The following is a 22492-nucleotide window of genomic DNA, read 5'->3' as shown; positions in this document are numbered from 1 at the left end:
TGGGAGGTGGCGGCCGGCAGGACTCACGTGAGGGCGTACCAGATATGAGCAGATACTTAAGAGAATGGAACGCGAAGATAAGGTCATATCAAATGCCCTAAGATAAGGGCCTTTCAGATGCTTTATTTCTGCTGAGGATCTATATCACTGAACGAGAGAATAGACATCGAGGCAGGAAGGAGTGAGGGGAGACAAGTGACTGACTATTTTAGATATTTTTTTTTTCTTTGCAATATTGAAGTCAGAGGCTAAACGCCGGGATGAGGAGTTAGTTGTAAGACCCACCACCAGGGAGCACAACGCCATAAGCTCCCTCTGGCCGAAGCCACCACGCTCATTATCACCTCTAAGTCACTCATAGCACACAGACCGGCGCGACGACCTTTAAGATTCCAAGCGTCCTGGAACCCGTCATTGCCTCAGCGAATGAAAATCTCAGATCACCACGACATGGATGCCTCGCTGACAGGGTTAAACGCGATCCAGAAATGGCATCCTCATCCTTTGGCAACTCGATATAATTACAGTGGCCTTGACTACTAGTGGGAATGTTTTAACCAGGGATGCGACCCGTGTTTACGAAGCGGGAGTCATTTATTTTCCTGCTCATTACGTGCGTCGAGGTGTTGCTGATTGCTACGTCAGTGTCGTATGTCCGACACGCCTAGACAGTCTTGTGAAATATCCGCATTCCGAAGTGTTCCACGCCCACACACGCCATCATCGCCGAGAAATGTAATGACCACGCGATGACAAGAGCAGACGTGGGGCACAGTGGGCGGTCTTACCTGCCTCCGTTAGCCGCCCATACCCTCCCATATCCGCCCACTCACTGCTAAAACACGCCCACGTCACGCCCACAGCATACTCGATCTGCAAGTGTTCCCTCGGAGACTGCAACATTACTAGCAGCTCTCATTCCCAGGCCGCTGCTCTCAGCCGTTAGCCTTGGCTGCTGTTGTCAGCCACTGCTCTTTGCTGGTACTCCTAGCCGATATTCTCAGCCGTTACTCTCAGCCGATACTCTCAGCCGATACTCTCAGCGTTTACTCTCAGTCATTACACCGGCTTCCCACTAGCGCTGACCAAAGAAACTTAATTAGGAAATATCTTTTTTTTGACTTTCCATGGGAACATTCCTGCCTCTCCTCGGGCGATGCTTCTGTCTCTGGTGAATGTACAGCAAGGGTTAGTGTGCCAGAATGGAGGCATACATCTCCTTTTTTACGACTATCTTGTTTTTCAGTCCGTGCTTCAAACATCCCTGTTCTGGGGCCATTCGAACAAGGGACCTGGTCTGAACCACCACATATAAATCGTTCAGGGAAAACCACTGAAAGGTCTTTGATTCTTAGTTGTAGTTAGGGGACTATGGTTTTCGGTGTATTACTCATGACAGCTGGATGTAGATGTGATCGAATAAGGCTATCTCTTTTTCATTCCGAACGCTATCTAACTGAAGCGGGAAACGGCGTACAACTCTCTCCCCGTAGCACAAAAACAGTAACCACAAATAACAACACATTGTGTTCATGTTGTCAGTGATCAAACGAAGGGGACAGACTTCCTGGCTGGCGATGTGCTTTCAATAAGGCAACACATGGTAGAGATAAAGGTCCTTCCATTGCCACTGTGTGGTTGGTTGGTTTATAGGCTTTGGGTCAATCAACTGCCGAGGTCATTAAGGCTGTCAAGGTCAAGTTACGACCAACAATTGAAAGTCTTAAACACCTTCTTCAGAAGGTTCAAGATAATTCTAGAGTCATACATGGTCTCACTGCATATAATGCCCTTGTACTGTATAGGGTTCTCGACCGTATCGGAACAGAACACCTTGAGGAATCCACTAAACACACAGATTTAATAGGGACCTCAAATGGCATTTTCTTTGCCCTTAATATCAAAAGGGCTATATCCGTATGCTCTCAGGAGCACGCGCAATATGATTACAAAGGCAATCAACTCTATGATAATAGATAAGCGAAGATAAGAGAAATAATAAGAATCGTTACCAGAGGGCCAAGAATGTCTACTTGATGCAACGCGTACCAGTTTTTGTCCCAGGTTAAACTTAGCTCGGCGTCATAGTTACAGACAGCACGTATGTGTTCCTCTCAACCTGATCATCCCAGGAAAAAAAAAATGAAAGAAAAAATGGTCGAACTTTGTTTTGTTTGTTAGTGTCTATATTTGTACATGTTTGTGTTGAATCACAATCGAATATACAAAAAATAACTTGCATTATACCTTATAGAAAACGGTTATGTCTTCCTACTTTAGAGCGAGGTCACGTGCTTAAGTCAACCAATGGGTCAGGAGGTCAGAGACAGATTGGCATATCAGGAACAATACATGAACTTACCATGAAGAGAACTGTAAGCATATACAAAAGAAAATTACTGAACACACATCAATTATATCTAAAAAGAAACGCTATATATCTTGAAGAACATTACGCATCAAACGTTCACAGAAATGCCAAATGTCTGAAATCAAATGATTCAAAAAATGAAACAAAAAGAAATCCAAAATCTAATTTCAGAAAAATATGAATGTTGTTGATAAGAACCCCAGCGGCCTTCAGTTGTACTAGCTGTGTACTGGGTAGCACAGGAGGGCGACCCAAGGGGTGTGTATTACATCCAACACCGGTCTTTGTGTACAACGCCCAACACCCGACCCTGTGCACTACACCTATCTATCTATGTATCTACTTCTCTGTATGGGAGGACATATAGATCATGATGGACATGCATACACAACACATTTTTCTCATCTATTCGTCTTAGCTTTCCTGTTATCGATATCTACAGAGTCTTAGCTTTCCTGTTATCTATATCTACAGAGGACAGACACGGATGGTGAACGATGAAGTCATCGATAGAAGGAGATCAAGGCAGCCTTCCTGGAGATTATGAGTCCATGAACACGGACACAACGCCACGAGCTGCCTTCGGCCACTGGGCTGGGCCAGACAAGACAACATGAGACGAGTCGGCCACTGAGCTCAAGCGAGACAAAAGCTCGTCTCATGCTGAGTTCACCTCTGAGGTGAGGTCATGATCGAGTCTACTGACTGAGATGAGGTCACGGGGGGCTTGGCGGCACCCCCCCCCCCCTAAACCTTTCTTGTGGGAGGAGGAGGGTAAGGGGAGTGGGGAGGAGGCGGAGAAGACGGGAGTGTTGTGGTAAGGGAGGAGGGAGTTTTGTGGTGAGGGTGGAGAGGTAAGTGCACCACCTTCAGAATGGAGTTCAGGATATCAGTCCCTGGGTGATGGGGTGAATGGAGGGAGTGGTAGCTAATGTGGGGTGGATGGAGGGAGTGGTAGCTAATGTGGGGTGGATGGAGGGAATGGTAGCTAATGTGGGGTGGATGGAGAGAGTGGTAGCTAGTGTGGGGTGGATGGTGTGAGGAGTGCATGGTGGGAGTGGATGGTGTGAGAGGTGGCAGGTATAAGGTGGGCGGAGGTATGGGTGTGAGGTTGGCCGAGTGCAGGAACGCGAACATGGTGGGAAGATGACGAAAGCAAATGTTGATTTTTTGTTGCGTGCGAATGACGCTTGTCTTAGGCAAGGGAAGGGAGGCTGCAAGGAGGAGGAAGAAACAGGAAGGGAGCAGCAGGCTGTCTTGAATACGTCTTACGTCAAGCTTCGTCATGCACGCGTCTCCCGTCAGGCAACGTCGTGCGCACCTCTCTCGTCAGGTCACGTCATGCAAACGTCTCTCGTTAAGCAACGTCATGTAAACGTGTCTCATACTGGTAGGTCACTACTTGTATTGTACGAGGACTCAATCACCAGATGTTTAATGACAAGCAGTAAACTCATTTCTTTTTCTCTCCTTGCTCCTCTCCTTTCGTCCGTGCCCAGGTACCCTTACCCAACCACTCTCCTATCCCAACCTATCCCATCGCTACTCAACCTATCTTATCATGGCCTCTCCAGATGAAGGTTAAGTGGTGTCTTTCAAATTAGATCTTATTCATTTTGCTTTTCTCCTTACCCACCTACAGAATGATCTTGATGATGATGATGATGATGGTGCTATAACTGTCGACTGTTTCTTATCTTCTTCTCGGTCTTATAGACGATTAATGTTTCATCATCATTCATCCTTTATTTTTACTCTTTCATACTTGAAGTTGTTTTTGTCTGAAGACCAGGTGACAGAGAGAGTATCTGTAACGAGGGAGTGAGAGAGCAAATGTCTATGACTAGGAGAGTGACAGAGTAAGAGAATGTGACTGAGAAAGTGACAGAACGATTGTCTTTGATTGGGAGAGTGATAAAGCAAGAGCCTGTGAATGGGAGAGTGGCACAGCAATCTCTGTGAGGAGAGAGTCCCAACAGAGCCTGTGACTGGGAGAATAACAAGGTAAGTCTGTTACAAGGAGAGTGGCAGGGAAGAGCATCTGATGTGAGAATATTCTCTTTACTTCTCCTTACTATAACAGAGAAACCGTTTGACCTGAGATCAGGTCAGCAATATGGTCAAAAGACAGGTCAACTGAATGACATAAGGGTAAGTCAGCAATACCATCTAAAAAAAAAGGCCACAATATGACCTAAAGACAGGTCAGGTCCTTGACCTAAAATGACCTAAGAGCAGGTCAGCAATATGACCCAAACACGGGTTAGTTGTATATCTTGAAGGCAGGCCAACCGTGTTCCCAAAGGACAGGTCAGTTGCATGATTTAAGGTAGGTCAGCTGTGTGACCTGAGCAGCACCAGGGCTATGAAGGGCTATTTCAGAACCTGAAATATAGTGCACTTCGGATACACGTCTATTTATTGCTTGGTAAACCAGTGACCAGTTATGAATTTCCTGGTTCTCAGTTTGCTGGTGTAAGGTTTACTGTACGAGTGCAGAGGTCGTTGTCCTGATGTAAGAGTCTACTGTATTGCTGTATGGGGCATCTATACTGGTGTAGGAGGCACTGTACCTGTGTAGAGGCCGCTGTGTTAGTGTTGGGGGTCACTGCACTAATGTAAGGGACTAGTATAATGATATAAGAGATTCTATATTTTTTATCGCAGACTCCAGCCAAGGACAAAAACCCTCCCAGAAACCAGACCTTATATAAAGTGTATAAAAAAGGATAAAAATGACAGATAAGTAAATAGATAAGCGGGGGAAACTTTGGCATTGGGACTTACTCGTTGAAGTTGAAGCATGTGTACTGGGTACATGGTTACTATATCGGTCCTGGTGTTTCTGTGCTTGTATAATGACTATGAGACTACAATTAGGGACTACACTGGTTTAGGGCTGATGTATAAGTGCTGGATCTACTGTTAGGTAAGGGTCTTCCTCCTGTCAAAGTATTGGGGATAACAAAAACATACCGGGACAACTGTATTATGATAAATGATCAATATTTTAGAGGGAGATAATTGGACTAGTTCCCGGGGCTACTGTGCTACTGTTAGGGCTACTGTATGACGGTGGAACGAGTTTACTGATGCTTAGGCTCGTGTTTCGTCCCAGAAGAATTCCTCTGCACTGGTACGAACGTTGTGTCACAACAAGCAAGAACTGATGAACATATATTCACCTACAATGATAGATCTTCCTATTTGAGTATATACTCGGATGTATACATGAATGCAGACACACATACGTATATTCATATACATACACAATACATTATCACAGACACTCTCATATGTATAAATTTGGTCGAACAAGAATCATAGCAGTAACGCATCAGACACCAGCTGCGCTGAAGACCCTCACAGCTGGTCTCTCTCCCATGGGCTAACTTTGCAGACACCAGGTGTGTCTAAGGTACTCACAGCTGGTCCCCTTCCTAAGGCACCTTCGACAGATATACCCAGCTGTACACCAGCGGTATGAGACGCCATGGCCACTAGTTAAGCCTCGGGGGAGGGGATGGTCGATAAGCAATTAATACCACTCACTCGTGGCATAACGAATGACGTAGTGCTCGATAAAAATCAAATATACAACGCCTATCGCTCACGGAATTAAGCCAACCCACTGGGCTGGTAATTGCGGCGTGCCTTGGCAACACCAACCAAGACCCCAAGACATAGGTGAAGGGAGATCGGGGTCCGCACCTCAGGCAGGACCCCAGTGTGGGAATCGCTGAGCTTACCTCGATGTTTACGTGTGCTTGACCGGTGGGCGGAGCGACGTCTACGGCCGTCCAATCGCAAGCTAAGACCCACGTAATGCCGGCAACTGCAGCCCGCTCATTGGCCCGTCACCACAGGTAGATTTCCGGCTGAGGAAGAGGGGACTGAGGTGAGCCTGTGTCACAATTATCTTTATTGGTAAAGATAATATAGACTTTATTAAAGACGAGAGATTAGGATGATTGCGTACTTGTACCTATGACCCGAACCTGAAAGGCTCTGTGTAACATGTCATTACCAAGAGCTTTGAACACCATGATCGAGAGTCTTACAGAAGAAGACCATAGGCTCATGACAGGTTACACATACGATACTAAGTGAGGAACAAGTGGAGAGATAGAGAGAGAAACAGAATAAGGACTAATACCATACATCATTTAACTCTGATAATGATAAATCAGGCTCAAGCTGGGCTTACACCAAGCTTTAGCGGGCTAAGAACGAACAACAGAGAAGCTTTAGGGCAGAGCCTATCTCCCCTCACAGCAGGAGCTCCACAATGATCCGTAGAAGAAACAGGAAACAAAAAAAGAAATGTTTTTTTGAAAAGCGTTCATATGTCAGTGGTGAGGATATCGCGGAGGACGGCTGGCTGGGCTATTGGCTACCAGTGTCACGCCTTCGCCCAGCTAATTCCTCATTATATGCCGATATCTCCGACTCTTACAGCCGCTTCCTGTACCCCTGCTGGTGGTGGCATTATGCCTCGTGTCTGTGTCATCATCTCCGTCACTTGTCATGCCACTCAAAGCCGCAGGATGTGTAGGGGAAGGGAAGGGGTCGATTTGGCTGGTGGTTGACGGCGTCCCTTCAATTATCAGAGTAGAAATTAGTGAACGAAGCATTCAGGAGAGGCTTGAAGCAGCAGCAGCTACGACGTTAACCACGTCACCAGGTTGAAGGAAGAAGATGATAGATGCGTAGTTGTTTGTGAGAAGAATTTGAAGTATCTTTTGAGCAGGTCTTGGAAACTTAGAAGTATTACAATGACAAGAAGACTTAACAAGGATCTCAGTAAGAATCAGATGTAGATGATGTGGAGATTTTTTTTTTTCACAGTGACACATATGAATACATGGATCACAGACGAGGTTTAACATTTTATCAGATCACAGCTTAAGGAAGCTTTTCTAAAGCTTAGCCCTTGTTGATGCCAATCCATAATGCCCTGTTTCATAACGAGCTAATGATGTCACCTGAGGAAATGAATAGTTCGTTTTCCCACAGAGGTTAATGGATTACTTGGCTTGTTAGCGTGGAGTGTAAGTGCTGATCCTGGACGTGTTTCCCCACACGCACACCGTCCAACACAAACTGTAACACACATCACCCAACACTTTCGGAACACACACAAGCGAAACACAATATTGAAAGGGAAATAAGAAAACGGATCAGTGAATTTCTAAACATTTTCGAAATATCTGTAAAAGGAAACGTGCCTGACGAAGATGATGTGCCTTCGAGTGTCTTACAAGGAATGGGATCAGTTTCATTAATCTATGTAGTCATGATATCTAACATAAACATAAATACGAATGAGATTACAGTAAGGATCTCTGTGATGACACACAAGAGTGAGCAAAGCGGTGATAAATAAGGACCAAGAAGGAAAACATAAAGGGGTTTGGATACCAAACACAAATGGGGGCAAGAGAATCTAATGCAATATAAAGACGAGTAATTTGAATAGGTTTGTCACGGAAAGATAAACGGCGTTTCAACGCCTGCATAGAAAGACTGTGCAAGAGGAGAAATATAGAGTGAAGACTATGTTAAAGATTTGGGAAAAACTGCAAGCGAAAATCTTGATTTTCTTTTGAGTACATTTGTATTACAAAGCTCCCTTAAGAAAATAGTTACTGGTATGATATTACGAACATTTACAGCAAGCGAAATATAAAACTAAATGGCAAACTTTTTCTTAACTTATGTATAAAAAGTGAAATTGAATATTTTTGTGTTGTAAGGTCACGGCCTATGCGAGGGTAAATAAAGTAATCAGACAAGATTCAACAATACTTCACGGGAAAAATGAATGGACTAGAACAGATAAAATATTATGAAAAACAGAAAGAGGCTTGAAATATATAGTTCGGAGAGAAGCAGAGAATTATTTATGATAACATATGACTGGCAATGATTAGAAGGTATGATCCACTAAACCTGAAAGTATCTCAGTGAGGTAGACACAGAACCTTTAAATCAAGGGTGATACTTGGAACTGTAATATAGAGACGCCAACCAAAAGAAATCCGTGAATGCTGAGCGTGGACACTAGAATGTCTGATCAAATACAATACCAGGAGAACCAGGAAATTTGCATGGAGTGACGACAAAAACATTCAGACTTGACTCATGGTTGAAGATAGTACCAGATGAGTCCCCGAATAGGTTACTAGGCTAGTGGAGTAGCCGCCGAAAAAGCAGGGCATTATACAACAAGCAAGATATACGATAAGTGGAGGGGGCTGTGGGCGAGGGAAGCAACACCCAAGAAACAAGTTTTGCGGTGATTACTACGCGCAAGCCCTGCCATCGTGGCAGAAATCTCTCCGTTGGTACTAGTAGGCTGTCCCTGCCGTCACCTGCTCCACCTTGTAGGATTTGGTCGATAATAACACAAGCTGGTCGCCTCACCTCACAACTTCGAAGAGAAGTTGATGGAGGGAGACACCTCGTGAGCCTTCCTACGTACCATCTGTGGTTACGAAGGTAACGAGGGAGAGGAACTCAGTATTTCCATGGGAGGAATTTAGTGAATTTCCGGTGTGTGTGTGTGTGTGTGTGTGTGTGTGGACGGTCGTCTGTCACACCCAAGTCAACCCTCCGGCAATTAATCGATTATGTTCCGTGTGTCCTCGCTGTCTTCGTTGCATGTAAACCACCTGTCGGAGACTGCCGAGGGAGAGTTACCAACAGTTGCTGCTGGTGGGGAACCGGACGGATGAAGACAGCCGAGGGTGAGAGAGGAGAGGAAACACGACAGGGTAAGAAGGCGCTGCAGAAGGGAAGGGGGTAAATGGGGCAGGCAGACGGGGTACCGAGGGCGTCCCACGGGGGGTAGAGAGAGAGAGAGAGAGAGAGGGGTAGAGCCGTGCGGGGTAACCCCTGCGGCCACGAAGCTCATTTCCATAATTATCTGATTGCCGACACACCCAAACATGGAGTTGAACACGAAATCGCAACCCGGGAAGAACCTGTTTGACACACGGCGAGTCTATCCCCTGACCCGATCTTTAAACTGCTCAGACTATTATATGATCAGAAGGCTGGGTGCTGGTGGCCGGCCCTAGCCAGATGAGGGAGGGATAAGGGGTCCTGTAGACGTTCATATAGCTAGGGAGAGAGAGAGAGAGAGAGAGAGAGAGAGAGAGAGAGAGAGAGAGAGAGAGAGAGAGAGAGAGAGAGAGAGAGAGAGCCCAGCCTCTCGCCATTCTCTGAGGACGTGGAGGAACATAGACATAATTTTTTTCCTTTCGTCTTTAGCTGGTCTTGTGAACTTTCACACTATCAAGTGACCTGAATCTATATTCTCAACTTGAAATACGATCGAGAGGTGAAGGAAAAGACACACACACACACACACACACAAACACACACACAAACACAAACACACACACAAACACACACACAAACACACACACATATATATATATATATATATATATATATATATATATATATATATATATATATATATATATATATATATATATATATATATATATATATATATATATATATATATATATATATGGTATCACCGTGAATAATCTCTGCTAAGTATCATATTCATACTCTGTCTGTACTGTTTACTTATGCAACATAACGGATTCTCACAAGCAGGAATATTAATTTTCTTAAAGTTAATTTATCAACTTTATTCATCCTCACGAAGTTTCAAGACAGTGAACGATGCTGGATCTGAAAATAAATCTCACGTTCTGTCAAACGTTTATCTCGTAAATGATTCTCAGGATGAATTACAAAAGGTCAAACGACACGACATTTATTTTGCAACGCCTCAGGAACAGTGAGTTATAAAGGTGGATGTTGTTGTTGTGAGTCATTAAAAACTATTATCATTATTATTACTATTAATTATTATCATTATCATCATTATTAACTATTATCATTGTCATTTTTATTAAGTATTATCATTATCATTATCACCATTTTATTATTGCTATCTTTTTTGGTTGCTGTGACGGCACAGGAAACTGAATGCCTTAATTAAGGCCTTCTCATTGACGATACATATATACATTATATATATATATATATATGCTGATGACCACCAGGAAAAATGAAACACGATAAATTGGGACTCATTGTGTTTCATTTTTTCCTCGTGATTATCAGCAAATACTTGATCACGCGCATCACTGTGACCTTACTGCAACACTGTGTTGCAGTATGTGTTAACCAAAGCCAGGTACCCAATTCATCGACCAACCCCTGAGAGAGAATGAATAGCTGGGTTGACTGTGTACCGACTGTGATAACCAGGATTCGCAACTATTATCATAGCCGATATCAATTAATCCAGGACCCCTCTCAGAAAGTGTCCAAGTGTTGCTCCAGGACCACATTTCTAGGGGCTCCTTTGGCTCCAAGCTGCGCTACGCTTGGTCGCAGAGACAGGATAGGACTCTTTTGAAGAGAAAAGTTCTCTAACGAGAATGTAATCTGTTTCGTCTACTGACGAAGATATAGACAGCCTCGCCAAAGAAGGCGTGGGTATCACTATCTCCACCACTCATCCTCTCACTCTGTCTGCACACAACTAAAAACATCGCTCTCTCTTCCGCCTCCATTCTCGACCTCAACAACTCAGCTCGATTCTCAGCTTTCTGCTATTCCTCTTACGATCCATCTTCATCCTAGATGACGTCAATTATGGAGTTCCTACTTCGGCCCTTACAACCTCCCCTCCATTGTTTGTTCCACCAGTTAGCTTCACCCGTACCCTCCACCAGTTTGCGGCACTCGCTAACCTCCACTTATTTGTGCCTCAGTCATACTTTCCACCTGTTTCCTCCACTCGCTTCCTCTCAATCTTTTCCTCCCTCTTCCACCCTGAGCTTCCTCCCGCGCCCTTTATCCACCAGCATATTCCATCCCGTTCCTGGATCTCACTAGATGGTCCGACTCTACACGCCTCCCCTTCGGGGCGTGACGTAGGTACGTAGCAAGGAGGATAGTCTTCAGGAGCGGGCCGCCCTCGGCACCAGACGAAGTAGGTGGGATTGGCGGTGGAGTGGTAGTGGGCGGCAGTGGTCACTCTCAGCCCTGGAAGGTAAGTGGGTGGCTGGGTGGTGGTAGTGGGCGGCGGTGGTCACTCTCAGCCCTGGAAGGTAAGTGGGCGGCTGGGTGGTGGTAGTGGGCGCGGACTCGGCTTTGTCTTCACGCCTGGACGGCCTCCTTTTGTTGGCCGGCACCGTAAAGGTCCTCCTCCACTGCAGGGATAATTCTTACCTTCGCCGTGGCCACCAGAGGGACGAGGCAAGGCTCTGGCTGCGGTGTGTGTGTGTGTGTGTGTGTGTGTGTGTGTGAGTGTGATGTATCCTACATTATGGTGTCCCGGGAGAGGGAGAGGGAAGTGGGGTGCCCTTCGGAGAGGAGAGCGGAGTTTGGATCACACCTGAGATGAGGACGAGCGAGGAAGGAGCAGTTCTTCTGCAGGAGGAGAGCCTGGAGCCCCTGAGTAGACTTACTGTCTGACCAGGACTGGAGGACTGGGTTGCATCATGACCACGACTGGTGAGAGGAAGTCAGCTCGGCTCTCCGAGAGAAAAAAAAGTGAGAAAGAGACAAAGAAAAGGAGAGACAAAAATAGAGAGAAACGAGAGATAGAGAGTCCCTTCGACGAGATTCAACCATCACGGTAGGGCTAGAACGAACGAAGCGCCTACCACAGAGAGAGAGAGAGAGAGAGAGAGAGAGAGAGAGAGAGAGAGAGAGAGAGAGAGAGAGAGAGAGAGAGAGAGAGAAGCAGCCAGGAGGCACCTGGGAAGGCAGGCAGATCAAGGCAGCTCACACTAGCGGTGGAAGTTTCATTCCTCTGTGGTTATCAATTCGAGACACTGACGTCATCAATTGTTAGCTTAAGGAGGAGCAACAGATTGATGATGGTATGCGTGTTTCAAGGGGCCATGCACGCCATGGACCGCAACCAGACACAAGATGTCGTCGGTGTACAATTGTACATTCAGGAAATATGTAACCCTTGTATTATCTATATTTATTATTACTTATCATTATCATTATCATTAGTATCATTAACATCATTACTTATACTATTGTTATCATTACTATTATCATTATTTTTATCATCATCGTTATTATTATCATCATTATCATTATTGTCATTATTGTTATGATCCATACGTGCCCACCGTTCCTGTTTTAACGGGGTAAAAGGACTGGAACTGAGCACTCGGGGGAAAAATCCTCGCTTTGCTACTCCATCTGTTCCTACGTTTAGAGAGTGGTAATACAAGAGGAGGGAAATTCAATCGAGAACTGAAACAGCCTCACACCACAGGACTAACATAGGTCATCGTTACGTCGCTCCCCACAAGAACCGGAACTGACTCGATTCGAAGGAGTGACAGGCCGGTTTGAGATAACCCAAGAACCTCATGAACCTCTTCAGACAACCTCATTGCAGCAGGGGATGCCCTCTAAGTCCTTGTTGCTTGACACTCACGACAGACGTGTGTGATTAGTTAGGCCTTCTCCAGCAGTATCTTACTGTTTTACCCACACTGAGAGAGAGAGAGAGAGAGAGAGAGAGAGAGAGAGAGAGAGAGAGAGAGAGAGAGAGAGAGAGAGAGAGAGAGAGAGAGAGAGAGAGAGAGAGAACTGTATGCATATACAAACGTAAAAGTGTGTCTTCGCTCACATCTTAATCAACGTACAACAACAATAATTAATCCCTTGATAATAATTCATCTGGAATCACCCGATTAGAGGGAAGCACTGCACAGGTAAATGAATATACATAACCCCGGTCATCATCAGCAGCAATAACCCTGAGTTAATTAAGGAGACACTAGCAATGTATCGCCGGCAGTCAGTTCTCTCAGTTGGCGGGGGCGTAGTTAATCACGCCAGAGAGCCATGGCCTCAGGATGAGGAGCCAGAGGCTCTGAGGGAGCAGTGAACATAGATATACAGATAAGAAACCAAAGATACACATCTAGGAAGCAACTCACACACCTCGGTAAAAACCTACACTAAACATATGTATACACCGTAACCATCTTCTGTTTCCCAGTTGAAGCTTTCCATGCCGAAGCCCCTTCTCTTACTCTTGGAGTACAAGCCAGTTAGGAAGAGAAGAGTGGACGGGAATCGCCTGAAGGGGGATAGATCTGTAAGGTGAGAGAGGGACGATGTTAAGGGATGGAGAGAAGGAGTAAGAAGGAGGGAGGGAAGTTGAGGTGGGGAAGAAGACGAGCGGAAAAGGATATATAAAAGCGACTCATGGAAGAGTCTATAATGATGGAGCACGGAGGAGTCTCCTTGGTGGATCCATTCACTTGGAAGTCCAAAAGGAAAAGAGTACAAGACTCTTTGATGATTCAGTTAACGTCGACCTTAATGTGGACTCATGTCCGTCACTGATGCCTCCAAGAGAAAAAGAAAAAACTGCGTACTAATAGTTCATACTTGAGTTCTACTCTTGGCTTAGATTCGACTTCTCTTCAGCGTGTGAGGCAATGTGGCGTGTCCTGGGAGGCCTCTGCCAGTGTTGTATGGAACACCGGGCTGTTTTGTGGCGAGGCCAGATACCCCGTCGGCCAAGGTCGAGGAGCTTTGGGGGGGGGGGGATAGGATGGGAGAACGGAAGTGGAGGAGAAGAGAGGGGAGCCAGGAGGAGGAGTTGTGGGAGAGGAGGGTGGAAGAAGGAGGCTTTTCCTAAATTGGAGGTAGCACGCCCGCCATTTTGGGTAGCGGAGGGGTTAGCTTCAGTGGTAGCTGACCCTGTCCCTCAGGGTAAGCTCTGTCGATGACGTTGATCACTTTTACAATAAGTACTGTGGGTGTTGTGCCTGGCTGATATACCTTACTTATAATGGAAGCAGATACTTAAACACTGTAGATGTTGTGCTTGACTAATGTACCGTACTTATAATGGATACAGATACAAAAGTGTAGAGGGCACTGTGCCCGGTTAATGTTACGCACTTACAAAGAAAAACAAAAACTTAAGTATTATAGCTATTGTACTTGGCTAATGTAACGCACTTATAAAGGAAACAGAAACTTAAGGATTTTTTTTCCTGGCGTAATCAAGAAATGGATGACGTAGCATAAAGCATGGTGTCAGGTGTTCCTCCTCCCACATACTGACTGGGTGATACACATCAGTGTGTCAGGATGATCCAGACTGCAAAGCAACGACCTAGAATTACCAGCTGCTGTTTGGATTGATAGGAGTGATCACACGTAAATACCCTCCCTTACACACACACACACGCACACACACACACACACACACACACACACACACACACACACACACACACACGTACAAGTTTAAAGTGTATATAAACCTTGCTATGAATTGTAATATTAAAAGCTTCATTATATCTTGTTTTGCTCGCAATTTCATCTGGTCTTCTTGCAAACCTCTGCTCTCTTCACAGCAAACGGTGATAAATGAAATAAATAAAGATACTGTTACGTAGTGATAAGAAAAATGTTCCCAATATTTTGTGTGTAGTGGTAAATGGCTGCACATTATCGTCCCATCTTGGAACCCATAGTGACGTGAGGTTTTGATGGGGGTCTGTATGATGTCCCAGGTATGGGGAGGCGGACAATGTACCTGGTCATTACTGATGTCATGCCTGTCACTGGAGAGTCGTTTACCTGACTTGGACTAATAGCCAGCAGAAGCTATGGTTCCTCGGCCCACAGGCGGGAGCGTAACAGTTAAAGGATGATTCATACGCGTGTTATCGTACGATAGCACGCTTATCGTTAATGTATGTTATCGTTTGTATGTGTGTGTGTGTGTGTGTGTGTGTGTGTGTGTGTGTGTGTGTGTATGTGTGTGTGTGATTAAGTGATCAACAGCAAAGTCCTTCCCTCTTGCCACTTGAAGTATCCGTCAGGACCACACCTGCAGCAGGACTCCCTCCCTCGCCCCGCTTCCTCCTCATATTTGCATGGAGGTCCTCCTACTCTCACGAGCTCCTGAACATGTCTTACCTGTGAGGAGGGATCCTCACTCGGCTCCTTTCCTATGCTTTGAAGATGGTGTTAGAGGGAGGGAGGAGGGGATCTTCAGCGCCCACCGACTGCACCGTTCACCCCGTCGTGCTCACCACTATCCTCGTATACCACCCTCACTCGACCACTATACATTGCCTCTCCTCCCTTGGCCTTCAGCTTCCTCGTCACATCATCAGAAATTGTCTTTTCTCGGTCTTTTCGCCCACACATGGTCTCTTCCTTACCCTTATAACTCTCCTTATTACGTTCCTTTTCTCCCCAGAATGTCTCGCCTCCTCTCCTCCTCCTCGTCCTCCTCCTCCCTCCTCCTCCTCGCGCCCCTCGAGGCATGAGGCTGATAATTACTTCGTGATGCCAATCACAAGATGGCGTCAAAGTTGTGGGTCGGCCATCGCGATCCATCCCAACCCTTGGTGTATGTGGCTCACCGCCCGGTGTGGCTTCCCCACCACCACTGGACCTCTGGCCCAACACCACTGTGGTCAACCAACAACACTGGGACCGTGGTCCACCACCAACACCACTGGTACCGTGGTCCACCACTACCGCCTATTGGTACTGTGGTCCACGACCGCTACCACTAGTACTATGGCCCACCACTGCCACCAATGAGACTGTGGCCCACCACTGTCGATTACTGGAACTGGATTTCCCTCAGGAATGGAGTCTCTCTCTCTCTCTCTCTCTCTCTCTCTCTCTCTCTCTCTCTCTCTCTCTCTCTCTCTCTCTCTCTCTCTCTCTCTGTTTCATGGAAATACCGAGGCCCGATGTGAGATGGCTCGTGTGGGTTGGTGTCCTACAGCTATGGGTGAGTCATGGTTCGACCCACAAACGCTCACATTACTACCGAGTGATAGTCTATCGTGATTTAAGGTTTTTGGATTTGTCTCTGTTTCTATATGCTGTCTGTCTGCCTTGTGTATCCTACAATCATATTTCCTTATCATTAAGTTTCCTACATATTCATACATATACAACAAAGACTATGATTATCCTTGAAGTCTACAACCTTCATATCTCTATGATATCAAACACGTCATAACCATAAGACATTTTTCCTACCACTCCACAACCGTCACTCACAATTACAAGCCATGTTATTAATCAATTTACTAATATACATTTTTTTCCCTTCCTCGTGTGTAATTTTCTGGAAGCGGCCGGCCAATCAGGCGTCCAAAGAGCTCATTATCGGAAGGTGGACAAAAAACGGACAGCGGTTTGCTTAGTGATCAGCCCAACCGCCACCAATTTGCTGGAGGTTACGGTCTCCTGTGCCAGGCCAGGGACACTCCTCTGCTGTGGGGGAATCTCTCCTTCTTGAAAAACTTTATTTCTTCATAAAAAAATAATAGAGAAACGAGGCGATGTCTATGTTTTCGAGACATCAGTAAGTCCTCACTTTATGATGAATTGATCAAAGGAAAACTTATACTCATCATGTAATTAAGGTTTGATGAATCTTTATAACCTTTTAGGAAAATATGAATTTTTTCTAAATATTTGTCGATAAATGGTTACCGTGATCTGATATGTTTTCCGAATTTTCTTTAGATACAAAAAGTACAAATAGATATAGAATATGTAGATAATCTTTCAGACCAGATGTGGCATAGAAGAAACAAACCCTTGGCCAAGTAACTTGAACGACGGCTAAATAACAATTTGAGAGAGGGGACCAGGCATCAATATGGAGATGATTAAGTAGCATCAGAGACATGTGTGAAGAGCATTAAGGATATATTCGAATGGAAATGAAGTAATTTTATTATTATGACACGGTAGATTGAGCCAACCATTAATAACGCATCTTTTTCTATAATACAAGTATAGAAATCTATGCCGCATGGTTGCTAAATGCCTTAACATCGAAACTTATATCTTATCAGGCTTCCCGCCTTCGCGAGGTAGCGTCAGGAAATGACAAGTAACGGCCTCATTTCACATGTTGTCTCTAGCTGTCATGTTCAATGTACCGAGACCAGAGCCTGCCGTCCACTGTCACCCACGGAAGATTACTCAATGGCTTATCTAGCCTGCTTTTTATGTTCGAGGTCAGTCCTTTAATAGCACGTCGCCCCCTGTATACCGCTTCGCTCTATTACTTTCTGTCCAACACACGACTCTCACCCGTCTTTATATTCATGTCAGGGTACTTCGAAGAATCTTCACTCCCTGTATCCATCTCCTCGGTCTCCCCCCCCTCCACCATGCTCCCTGCAGGTCTCTTTTCACTCATCCTCCCGATGCGCTCGAGCCACTTCCGCACATCCTCCTTGTCTGTCTCTGTCACTCTACTCTCATTACCACACTTCTTTCTCACACAATCATCCCGTTTATATATATATATATATATATATATATATATATATATATATATATATATAATTTCTCTTTCACTGCCAAAGGCTATATATTAACATTTGAATTTCACAGGAAAACATGATTTGCGGAGATTGTGGTTATTCTTCTCTCACTGGCATAGAGCACCATGATATATCCAGCTGGACCGAGGACCCGGCTGTCCTCGGCAAGTCTGTGTGACAACAGACACTTCTTACACTCGAAAACCGTGATAGCACCAACTGCGCCCTTTCATAGAGGCGGGAATTCGGTTTTCGTTTCCCGCTGGGTTGGAATTGCCATATTTCATACTACGAGGGTCAGTACAGCATGACTAAAGGGCTTCATTTGTGTGATATACTCTGCAACAATCGAAGAAAATCATTAGAGGAGGTGTGACCTAAGCCCGCTGCGACAAAGCGGCGGAAAAGAGCCGTTGTGGACGTGTGGAAAAAGGTTGATAACAGAAGCTCCGACGATGATCGATTCTGCACCAATAGGAGCGGAAGTTGTGGTCGACAGTTGCAGAAACCTGGCCAGTCAAGGATGTCGCCCGGACGACAATTATCAAAATTAGTTTCCCTTCCATTTATGCCATTTATTTTGGGTGCACTTCCGTGTCTCGAGTACAGTGTCCAATCGCATTGATCCTTGGACTGTAGAGCTTTCTTATTGGTCAAGAGCCCAGGTCTTTGGTCAATAAGAGGAGACAGGAAGACCCCTTTTCACATGACGACGCAAAGTACCGTAATACATCTCACAGACGCTTGATGTATAGATAGAACACCGTCCCCGTCCCCTCACTGGTGGAGCAGCGACCAGCCTGGCACTCTCATTGGCTGACCTCACGTGTGGTCAATGCCTCGTCGATGGCTCCTGCGCATAACACTTCCTCAGACAAACAGCTCCTGCGGCACTTACACTACCGTGACGTAAATTTGGGGAACTCATGCCAAGTGTCTGGAAGCAAACTACGTGGCTATGTAAGTTTCAGTCCGAGGGAGAATGGGCTTCATTCTTAATAAACTGAATAAAGAATGAAAGATAAATGAGCGATACAGTAAATGTCAAAATCGCGTCTACTAATATATATATATATATATATATATATATATATATATATATATATATATATATATATATATATATATATAACCTGGACTGAAGGAAGAAATGTCGAGTCGAACATAAGTTTGTCGGTGAATAAATCGATGTCAGTTTGCTTGGCGACCCCTCTCACTCCCCTGACGACCCCTTCATCCTTCCCTCTCAGTTACCTGACGACCCTTCTCCCCTCTCCTCCCCACAGCAAAACCCCTTCGTAGGCTAGACATAAACCACCTCACTAGCCTCATCCTGACTCCATAATCCAACCTGAGACCATCCTGCTATCCACCAGAACTGGTTAACACTGACCACCAGCCCTACACACACATAGGGCACGTTCGTGCATCTCATCGCACAGTCTACATAAGTACCTATTATTGTGGTCATCAACCCTCACACTCGTTGCTACCCTATACCTTCACCCTGGGGCACTTGACACCACCCGATCTGCTCTTCTGATGTTGATTTGGCTCGGTCTGCCTCCGCCTTTCTTACGCCCCTTCGATAATATTGTAAAATGAGTTTACTGTTTGTATCTAGGGTTTGCGCGCGCGAGTGCGTGCGTGCTTGCGTGTGCGTGAGTGTGTGTGTGTGTGTGTGTGTGTGTGTGTGTGTGTGTGTGTCCATAATGCCCTCACTACTATAAAAATATACCATCAGGCCTAGATCATCACCAACATGCAATTAGGACTTAAAAGTCTGAGCAATTACTGTAAGATCTCTCTCTCTCTCTCTCTCTCTCTCTCTCTCTCTCTCTCTCTCTCTCTCTCTCTCTCTCTCTCCATGAGTAAAAAGCCAGCAAGAGGAGGAGATCTGAGTGCTATTTGGTGGCCCGAACGAGGGACCAGGCGAGCATACCTCAGCCTATCGTAATTATATCACTGACTTCGGGCAAAGGTGGGCGCTCACCAGGGGTAACCACGGTGCGGCGGCTCTCTCCACGGGGAGGGGGAGGTGGTGAGAGAGAGAGAGAGAGAGAGAGAGAGAGAGAGAGAGAGAGAGAGAGAGAGAGAGAGAGAGAGAGAGAGAGAGATGTATGTTGGGAGTGAGGCTTAAGATATTGGAAGTGTGGGAGATCACAGTCTCCTGTAGGAGATGACAAAGCATAGTCTTTTAAGAGACGTGACAGTAAAGTCTTCATTATGGAAGGGAAAGAAGAGGAAAGGAGGAGGAGGAGGAAGAAGAAGAAGAAGAAGAAGAAGAAGAAGAAGAAGAAGAAGAAGAAGAAGAAGCTTTGAATATGAAGGATGAGGGTGTAAAGGTAAATTCCTACCGTGGAATACAAAGGAATTCAAACATAAACAGACATAATGCTTCTTCACGAGGCTGTTCGTTATACTGGAGGAGACCAGGAACTCATGGTGTGGTACAGGTAGAAAGACACACAAGTGAGAGAAGAAAATACGATCATGTACGGCAGACCACAACCACTGGCTTCCTGAATGTTGATCTTGAATATTGAATAAAGATGTTCGTCTCTTGTCACATATCCTCCCGAAAGACGATGCAGTGAAACCTAAAATCACATCTGATTTCACTGCAAGAAAACATTGCATTGTACCCATAATACTCATGAGATGTGGCGTGGGGTGTGTATAATATGATTATAATCTAATCTTGACTGACAAGCAAACTCGCTTGTCGTCCAGCAAAAAACCCTGATGGTTGTATGAACAACGAACTCCAGCAAGATATTCCAAATCCATAAAGTTAAAACCTAAGTCACCGAGTCTTCTTGGGTCGTTTGTCCCCAAGCAGAGGCAGTGGCAGGCCCAAAGTGCTTGCTAACCATGCGTGTGGCAGGTGGGCAGGATGGGGCTCAAAGCATCTCATTACGGTGTTCATGGGAGCTAATGAAGTGATGGGTGTGAACCATTACTCCTGCGCTCCAGATGGTCCCTCCTCTATACCCACGGAGCTGATCCGCTTATCATGGGAGAGGAGCGGTGGAGGGTGAGGGGAGGCGGGGTGCAACGGGGAGGAAATGCAGCAGGGAGTATAGTGGGGGACTTCCTCCCTCCCTTGCACATCCTTGCTTTCCATCCTGTGAACATGACATTTGATCTTAAACAAAAGTTTCATTCACTGTTGTTTGTCTGAATCCTGCCAGGTCCGTAAAATTCTATTGACTTCCTTTCTTATCTTCTGTGACATTTTGTTTATAGCTCCAGGGACGGATGAGAGGATGAACGAACGCCACAAACCCACAGACAGACACAGATAACACCAATACTTCCTCCCAGACAACCAAGATAAACATTATCAACGGTAAACAAGCATGGTATGTCAGCAAATTTGTCTACCTCGTATCTAAAGCAGTAGATATCACCCAATCCTTTATCTACAGTTCGTGAATTTGGAGGAAAATATTCTGTAGACTAAAGAACATTTCTCAGTGGCTGAACAGCAGTAGTGGTGGGTGCAGGAAGACCCTGAACTCCAGGACACATTAACCTCACATAAATCTATACACTCATCAGCTGAACATTAGCTACACATTAACGTCCCACTCTTTCTGATTGCCACTCGAGGCAGATCCTGCGGCAAAGACTTGGCCACACTGGGGAAGGATAAAGATAAATATTTTTCTGAAGTTAAATTTTCACTTTAGCTTCCCTCCATCGTGTTCCCAAGACTTGAATTATTTACTAGATCTGCCATCATCATCTGATCACCTTCACAGAAAGCAGTCTTGGTGATGCCCAGCACCGCTTTCTAGAACACCAGAAGCTCACGGTTGCGCTACTTTCTTGATCGGGGAAATGATGGACTCCTCTGGAGTGATAAATACTTTGACTACCACTAATAAATCTTAGTCAAAAATGACTCACGCAGGCGGAGTCCGGTAACGTTATAATATATTAGAAGTGACGATTTACATCCTCTGTTTATCTTTTTATTCATGTCTCTTTATATTTTCTTGTCTTGCCCGCCTGAGCTAGGTAGCGTCTGCAACAAACAACTGAGCCTACGACGAAAATCTTCACTTTGATTCTCCTTGTTTTCAATTCTAGAAAGTAATAACATAAGAGGGGAGGACTTCCAGCCCGTCTTTCATCTCTCTCCCAATCCTCAGTAGTTCTCTGCGCTACGCTGGGGATACAAGGGTAGAAATCTTTCCCTCTCTCATCCCGGGAATTGGTAACAGAACTTTGTAACATTACGAGTGACAACGGACATTGATGTAAGCTAGACACATACTTGTTCCTATTTTCATTTTTACGTCTCGAAGGCACAGAAAATGAAACCATCATGTCTCACTCCTCAAGATACCCATGACTAGGCATGGCATCCATAAAGGAGAGATACGAGAACATTTCCAAACGCCTTTTGAGAACCGAGCAATATCGCTTGGCTGAGGCTTTTCAAGACATGAATGCCTCCACTAGTCCACCAGCCATTGCTTGGAGTGGAGTGGTTCTTCTCTGGTGTGATCTGATGTCGACCAACTTGGGGCGCTCTCTAACAGGGTATTCTCGCTTTAGGTAACAACAAGGATGATACAGAGGCCGTTTCTTTTTATATCATTATAGTCATCAGTGTAATTTGAGTATCATTCACTAGTGTACCTTTAGTGTCTGTCAACTGCGTCAGTTATCAATGGATCTCAATTGTCAGTCACTTGTGAATCTT

The 22492-nt window shown here is 45.2% G+C and overlaps 1 long non-coding RNA gene across 1 annotated transcript in view; it reads right to left on the bottom strand.

Annotated features, from left to right (window-relative positions):
• The window catches only part of LOC139749004 (uncharacterized), a 179515-nt gene that overhangs the window by 94213 nt on the left and 62810 nt on the right, over positions 1-22492 (bottom strand). Inside the window, exon 3 of the long non-coding RNA XR_011712861.1 lies at positions 6121-6249. This is a non-coding gene — a long non-coding RNA (uncharacterized lncRNA). The remainder of the gene's footprint in view (positions 1-6120; positions 6250-22492) is intronic.

This window comes from Panulirus ornatus, chromosome 6, assembly GCF_036320965.1.
Source record: "Panulirus ornatus isolate Po-2019 chromosome 6, ASM3632096v1, whole genome shotgun sequence".
NCBI classification, from domain to species: domain Eukaryota; kingdom Metazoa; phylum Arthropoda; class Malacostraca; order Decapoda; family Palinuridae; genus Panulirus; species Panulirus ornatus.
This window is presented reverse-complemented; position numbering and strand designations above follow the sequence as displayed.